Source organism: Hyaena hyaena, unplaced genomic scaffold (genome assembly GCF_003009895.1).
Source record: "Hyaena hyaena isolate Hyena2069 unplaced genomic scaffold, ASM300989v1 scaffold_1512, whole genome shotgun sequence".
Classification (NCBI taxonomy): Eukaryota; Metazoa; Chordata; class Mammalia; order Carnivora; family Hyaenidae; genus Hyaena; species Hyaena hyaena.
In genome coordinates this window covers 290628-297640 of record NW_024082138.1, presented here as the reverse complement: position 1 = coordinate 297640, position 7013 = coordinate 290628, and the positions used below count along the sequence as shown (strand labels likewise).

At 37.2% G+C, this 7013-nt stretch overlaps 1 pseudogene; it reads left to right on the top strand.

The window, feature by feature from the left end:
* The first annotated feature begins 1749 nt into the window (after positions 1-1749).
* Positions 1750-2524, top strand: LOC120225757 (annotated as a pseudogene).
* The last annotated feature ends 4489 nt before the right edge of the window (positions 2525-7013 follow it).

Genomic DNA, 7013 nt, shown 5'->3' with positions numbered 1-7013 from the left:
CAATAGGCTCTTCTGGTTCTTGAGTCAAACTCTGCATTAACAAGACTACACCCTCAGCTGGGGAAAGAAAGCCAGATCAGTACCCAGATGACCCTGGACAAAACAACTGCCTTCAGCTTTCTATGACACAAAAAGACTATTTCCCTAAGGTATAATCCTGAATTCTTATTAATACCCCTTTTAATGGGTTGTTTAATATATTTTCCTCTTTCTGACCTTTTAATACTCATTGGAAAAGACTAATTTTTAAACTTTTTTAAGATTAATGTAATAAACATATAAAATTAGGAAGAATAGTATAATAAACCCTATGTCTCTATGACACAGCTTCAACAGTCATTTAATGGGCTGTTTTGATACTGAGTTTGAACCAAGGACTGTGAACAAAATTTCATATATATGTATTGAAAAATCTCATATATATTTATTTGTATATAGCTATTGAAATGGCTGCTCTGGGATAAGAATCCAGCCAGTCTAGCTCCAGAACCCATTGCATTTAAACATGACACAAAACTCTATATACATATATATGCTAAAATAATTTAGTTATTTTTTTCCCTGAATGCTGTTATAAGAGGTGCTTTCTGATATTCCTTTGTGTAGCTTTCAAATTTTCTACATTAGGGTATTTAATTCTATAATTATGCATGAAATTAAAATTGAATTAAAGCCTCAGATTGACCTCTTTCAACTCTTTTCTTTTTTCTTTTTTTTGTTTTTAAAAAAGTAATCTAAGGCATTAATATATATTAATCAAAAGCCCAATTACTATTTGGAGGTGTTACTTGTAATCTGTTGATAGAAAAATAACTACATTTTGCAGCTTCAAAGAGTAATGGGAACACCCCTGAACCTTTTGCTATGGAACCTAAAATGTACAATTATTTTCAAGTTGAGCCTAATGAGAAGCCTTGTGACCATTTTGAGATATTGTTTCCTTATTCAGTTTAAACCTTGTAGTATGTTCCTCTTGCTAATATCCTTATCTAATTCTAGATTCGTCTTGTCACTAAACCTGCACAGAACCCCTCTGCCACCTCTGCCATTCTTGGATCAATCTAACTACCACTTTCTATTTTCTAACATCTATGGCTGAACTCTTCTTACAGAAAATCATACTTTTATCAGGTCTAGTGCCACAGCCCGTGCATGGTATCCAGCCTCATCTGGGGTCTTCACAGCTGCTAGGAAGACTTTTTTATATGTGCCTATTAAGCTTTATCTCCCGTCAGTTTTCTGTGGTAGCTATTCCAAGTATTCACCACTTATCTCAAGCTATATTCCCCCATTCAATCAGATCCTCTCATCTTTTATTTCATGGTTAGACTTGACTTTCTAGCTCTATACTTGCATGTGAGTGTGTGTGTACATCCACCTCCCCTTTACCCTCTTTCCCCTTACTCCTCTAATTCTTAACGTTTTGTTCAAAGTAAATAATTCCACTGGATTCTGTGTTTAGAACTTTCATGTCCTTCATTATCCTCATAGGCAGATAGATTAACATAGACAGAAGAAAGACCCCCCCATTTTAAGTAAAGAGAAAGATCCATATATATATATATATATGTATACATGTATACTCGTGTGTGTGTGTGTGTGTGTGTGTGTGTGTGTGAAAGTTTTGGTGGAAAGTAGAACTTTCATTTCACTTCTGTTTTTTAATATCTTCAACTTTTGTTCCATTGTCCATTTCCAAAAGTTAAGGTTCACTCTTGTGGCACCCTGGAGGTAGTAAGTTCTTTTAGGATGAAGGCAAACATCTCTTTCCCAGTTAAAGGTTGCCAGACACTCATTGAAGTGGTAAATGAGTCCAAACTTCATATCTTTTATGAGAAGTGTATGACTATAGAAGTTGTTGCTGATGCTCTGTGTGAAGAATGGAAGTGTTACATGGTCTGAATCAGTGGTGGTAATGACAAACAAGGCTTCCTCATGAAGCAGGGTGTCTTGGCTCATGACTGTGTCTACCTGCTAAGTAAGGGGCATTCCTGTCACAGACCAGGGAAGACTAGAGAAAGCACAAATGTGTCTGGGGTTGCATTGTGGATGCCAATCTCAGTGTTCTCAACTTGATCATTGTGAAAAAGGGGGATAAGAATATTCCTGGACTCACTGATACTACTTACTGTGCCTTATTACCTGGGGGCCCAAAAGAGCTCACAGAATCTGCAGACTTTTTGGTCTCTGAATAAGATGATGTCTGTTGGCATGTTGTGAGAAGGCCCCTAAACAAGAAAGTAAGAAACCTAAAACCAGAGGGCCCAAGATTCAACATTTTGTAACTCCACAAGTCCTCCAACACAAATGTCAGTGTATTGCTTTGAAGAAGCACTGTACTAATAAAAATGAGGAAGAGGCTGCAGTATATGCTAAGCTTTTGGCTAAAGGAATGTAGGAGGCCAAAGAAAAACACCAGGAATATATTGCCAAGAAATGGAGACTGTCCTCTCTGAGAGCTTCTACCTCAAAATCCAACTCCACCAGTCAAAAGAGAGATGTTCTAAGAGTAAAAAATAAATAAGATCAAACATCAGGGGGAAAAAAGGTGCAGAGAAATTAGGAGGGTATGATTCATGGTAACAGGTTTTCTGTGAGTCTATCTTTTTGATAGGCATATCAACTTTTACTTAGAAAAATTTCTGCTACCTTCTAGTCATGGCTGAAGTTCACCTACTTTATTATTTCCCTCTGATAGAAAACTTGGCAGAAACTGTTTTCTAAAAAGAACTGGCTCCTTTAAATAGATCACAGTGGGTGTACAGAGCGGTTTCAGAACCTTGGGTAGGAAATGTCACTAAACAGCTTCTTTCGCCACCAAAAGCCCATGGCTGGAGAGTTTCCCAGTTAGGCTCTTTTTCAACATTTGGGTCAGAAACCACAGAGACCTTCCTCCTGGGTCTGGTATTTTCTTCTTGGGCCTTATATTTGTTACTTTATACTTGTAGCAAACACTGCCAAAATAGAAGACCCTTTTATAATCTGGTTCACACAGGACGAAACTTAAAAAATGATAGCTACTGAGCATTTAAGGTGTCTCAGGCACTGACACTTATAGAGGAAGTCTGTGAGAGAAGTATATATTCACAGAGAAAAGGTTAGGATGTGACAAAGGAGGGTACCCAAAGTAATGAAAAATGCTATATTGGGATTCATAACTCAGTTCCCTGTGACTCTATCTTTGCCATACTTTGTGACCTTGAGCATGTCACTTCCCCATGCTAGTTCTAAATTTTCTCCTCTATAGAATGGGAAGTTTGGACTACATAATTCTTAAACTTCAGGATACATTGGAATTACCTGAGATGCTTGTTACAAAGGCAGCTTCCTATGACCTCACCCCCAAAAGTTACTGAATTAATTAGATTCTCTAGAAAGGGGGGACAGAAATCAATATTTTTAACAAGCTCCTTTGGTGTTTCTGATACATGTGGGTCTTGAACCATAAATGAATGATTCCTGGACCCCATTTTCTTTTCCAGCTCTAACATTATTTTGACATAGTATCAAGGTGGCACTGATAAGGATGTGACTGAAAGAAGAAGCAGGGCTTGAAGAAAAGATTTCTCTCATTCATTATTTCACTGAATGAGGAAATATTGTAAGTGCCTATTATGTATCTATTGAAGAGCTATTACCTGGTTTTTCTGTATATGTTTTATTAATTTTGGGTGACTTGGGAAGGAATTGGGAAATCAAGAATGGTGTCTTATAATTTCTGGACCAGTGCTTAGTTATATACGCATTAGAAAATAATGTAAGAAATGATAAGATTTCTCACAATAGCTAAAAAGTGAAAATGACCCAAATGTCCATCAACTGATGAGTAGATAAACAAATTATGGTATATACCTATAATAGAATATTACTCATCCATGGAAAAGGAATGGAATACTGATACTTTCTACAAAATGGGTGATATTTGAAAACATTAGGCTAAGTGGAGGGAACCAGATATAGAATGCCATATATTATATAATTCCATTTATATGAAGTGCTCAGAATAGGAAAATCAGGGGCGCCTGTGTGGCTCAGTCAGTTAAGCGTCCAACTTCAGCTCAAGTCATGATCTCACAGTTTGTGGGTTCAAGCCCCGCATTGGGCTCTGTGCTGACAGCTAGCTCAGATCCTAGAGCCTGCTTCGGATTCTCTGTCTCCCTCTCTCTCTGATCCTCCCCTGCTCACGCTGTCTATCTCTCTCTCAAAAATAAATAAAACACTAAAAAATTTATAAAAATAGTAAAATCAACAGAGATAGTAATATTAGTTGTTGACTAGGGATGAGCTTGGGGGCATGGAGTTGAGCCAATGAGGAGTAAATATCAATTGGTATGAAGGTTCTTTTTGGAGTGATAAAAATGTCTAAAATTGATTGTATTGATGATTAAAAGCAAATCTGCGAATATACTAAAAACCATTGACTTGTACACTTTAGATGGTTGAATTTATGGTATGTCATTTATATCTCAATAATATATATATAATATATATTTATATATATTCATGAATATATTAAATTAGAAACTAAAATTATTTGTTGCCTGTTCATCAGGTTTAAAGAATGTATACCAACCCTTAATATGGATGGAAAATCAAGCTCAGCTACTTTTATCAGTCTCTTTTTTATATGTATTTACTTTTTAATATTTGTTTACTTTTTAGAGAGTCCCTGCATGCATGAGCAGGGAAGGAGCAGAGAGCAGGCTCTGCACTGTCATTACAGAGCCTGATGCAGGGCTTGAACTCAGGAACTGTGCGATCATGACCTGAGCTGAAATTGAGAGTCAGATGCTTAACCTTTGCTGAGTGAAACACCTAGGCACCCCTCTCAGTCCCTTTTTTTATGTACACACATTTTCAATCACTCTTTGTTCCCCACTTCAGATGGGTTTTAGGGGTCCATCTCATTGAATTTAGTTGGATACTCTGAAGCAATTTGTTCGCTGATAGTATGTAATCCTTTGTTACTTTGGCTTTAGTTAAATTTGTGCATCTTGTTTCATTAACCAACCACAGCAGCTGGTGTGGTTGGTATTTGTCTTGCCTGCTTTTGTAGTTGTGTAAATAGTGGCACAGTGTGCATGCCTTGAAAAAGAGATATCAAAATAAATAAAATTCCCTCAATGTATTCTTTTTAAAAAAATTTAATGTTTTATTTATTTCTGAGAGAGAGCGTGAGCAGGGGAGGGTGAGAGAGAGAGAGAGATATGCAGGATCTGAAACAGGCTCCAGGCTCTGAGCTAGCTGTCAGAACAGAGCCCAACGTAGGGCTCGAACCCGTAAACCGTGAGATCATGATCTGAGTCAAAGTCGGACGCTTAACTGACTGAGCCACCCAGGCACCCCTCCCTTGATATATTATTTGGGCAGGAATTAGTGTACTTTAGATTGAATATAAAATTCCAAGTATATTCTTAAATTCTTTCTTCCTAGGGTACTGATCAATATCTGTATCACCCCCTCAGGGAGGATTTGGATATCTTTACCTTCCATTATTTATTCTGAATATAAGTCTTAGTGTTGTAGGAGATGAACATTGTTTCTCTATTTTAGAATGCATCAGCTCTTAAGATAAGGACATCTCTTTTACATCTTTGTGTTCCTAGCAATTAGACAGTGTGTGGTACCCATTGAGTACTTAATGGATGCTTCTTTAATAAAAGAATGTGTTCCGCAGTGTTTCACTTGGGCATATGAAGAGGCCCTAGCTAGTTTCCTTCATGTAAATAGGATTCTAGGCTTGCCTTTGGATCCAGTCTTCCCGAAGTGATTATCCAGATTCATCTCCTTGCTATATACACGCAGGCATGCAGCACATGAATTTTCAAATACCTAAATATTAATCTCATGCCAAAACCCATTAACTAATAGCTGGTCTATAATGTGAAGAGATTAGAAGCATATATGAAAGTGTCCTCCCCATCACAAAGCGTTGCAGAATATAGATTGAAATTTAATCTAATTTTGCTCAGTTTCAACTCTCCTATCATTTTTATTAATATTCATAGTAAAAGCTATTCAAGGGGCCCACACAGCAGCAAAAAGATTAGCCTAGCCACTTATGTGCCCAGCATTTCTAAATGGCTTAGAACCTTCTTCATAATGATCATAATTTGAACCTTTTGCTTTTTCTGCTTCTGAAAATGGGAACAAAGTAAAGTCAATTGTCTCAGGACTAACCAGAAATCAAAGCCCAGAAACCCATTTGCTGGGTTTTGGAGAGCACGTGCAAGTTGTTGGTTATATTTAGAGATGTACCATTGAAAACACTTTTACATTTGTATAGCACCTTAAAACATTTATAGCCCTCATATATTGAATATTTCTTTTGAGCCTCAGAGCAGCCCTTCAAGATAAACCAGAGCATGGTACTAAGATCACAGGGTCCGAAGGCATCTAAAGGCAGGTAGTTTAACTGCCCACCTCACTTGACAGGTGCCAAAACTGAGACACAGAGAAGGTCACTGGTTGGCTCAAAGTGATACTGCAGGTTTTGCTAAATGCCTAATGATACTCAGAAGTAGAAAATGTCATTGAAGCCACTGTAGTGCTCAAGGTTGGCAGGCAAGATTAGAACCTGGAAGTCCCTGCCTTGGGGTACAAAGCACAGACTTTTCTCTCAGTAGCTTTTATACACATCAGTTTGACTTTTTCCTATCATTGACTTTACTATAATTCTCTAAATATATATACCTCCTGCAGTCTCCAAAGCAGTTAAACTCCTATCAGTGGACATAAAATTTCTTGGTGTGACAATCTTACTTTTATGTTGCCCTCAGTATTTCAGGTTGCCTGAGGTGCCATATTGATTAAGCTACATTCTGGAGAACTAAATATATATAGAATATTATATGGCTCCCCTACTGAACACAAAACTGTAAATAAATGGATCTCTCTTGTTGACATCATAAAGTATGTAGACCTAAAGTACAACTGTAATATTACTTGCAGGACCATGTATTTTACTTGTAATGTCTATAAAATGAATGGCAGTTCAAATGTAGAAGCTATGA